This window comes from Scomber scombrus, chromosome 10 (assembly GCF_963691925.1).
Source record: "Scomber scombrus chromosome 10, fScoSco1.1, whole genome shotgun sequence".
Classification (NCBI taxonomy): domain Eukaryota; kingdom Metazoa; phylum Chordata; class Actinopteri; order Scombriformes; family Scombridae; genus Scomber; species Scomber scombrus.
The window spans coordinates 29,359,191-29,360,154 of NC_084979.1; the positions used below are offsets into that span (position 1 = coordinate 29,359,191).

General features: G+C 39.4%; 1 long non-coding RNA gene across 1 annotated transcript; it reads left to right on the plus strand.

The window, feature by feature from the left end:
* The first annotated feature begins 231 nt into the window (after positions 1-231).
* LOC133987431 (uncharacterized) lies at positions 232-672 on the plus strand. The gene is made up of 3 exons (XR_009925571.1): positions 232-255; positions 363-502; positions 659-672. It is a non-coding gene; the product is annotated as an uncharacterized LOC133987431 (long non-coding RNA).
* The last annotated feature ends 292 nt before the right edge of the window (positions 673-964 follow it).

Here is a 964-nt window from a genome sequence, read left to right on the forward strand (position 1 = left end):
AAAAGTAACACAAAGGGAAAATACAGAAAGTTTTTCCATATGATGCCGTTTCTAAGATTAGTGCCAACTCACAATTCATCACTTAGCTCCACAAAATGGCAACTATGACAACAGTCATACAAACAAAATTGTTTACAAAATGAGTATAGATAATAGATGATAAAACATGAAATAAAAATGTACATTTTATGCTGATCTAATGAATGTGTTGTTTATTTTCACAGTTCAGACATCAAACTCGAACCCACAAACCAGGTTGGTAGATTTGTTTAAACTTAAATTTCTTTGTATGTTGTGTTTTTAGTTTCTGTGGTAGACGTTCATACAGACAAATGTTTTACATAATTTGTTTTACGTTATAGTGCAGGTTCATCACCAACACCACAACAATGATCACAACGATCATGGCTCGGGTTCACACCGCTGTCCTAGTGGTTGGACTCCGTATGGCTCTCGCTGTTTCTTGGTTCACACCAGCCACAGCACCGCGGCCCATGCAGAGGTTAATAACTCTTTACTGGCCTACAGGTTACCCATGATAACCATGTTTTAGCTATAAGGAGCCTGTATGCATTTCTCTCTTCTCTTTCAGCTCATTTTTCTTTGTGTACTTTCTGTTAGACATTTCACATTGGTTTTCTCTTACTCCCCCTGTCAGAAAACCTGTATTGGTCTTGGTGGGAACTTGGCCTCAATCCACAATCGCTGGGAAAACGAGTTCATCAGGAACCTGATATACAAAAAACATCACTCATATGCACGTGCCTGGATCGGGATCTATGATGCAATTCAGGTGAGACATTTTTGGAGTGTTTTCAAAGCTACATTTTTTAGTCTGTTTAAATCGGATGCTGGTGCAGACCATAGACTGTATATAAGAAATGGACGTAACATCCGTGACGTCACCCATTGGTTTGTGGATTGCTGCTTGGAAGCCAATAGTATCGGATCTGAGCAGCGCCAT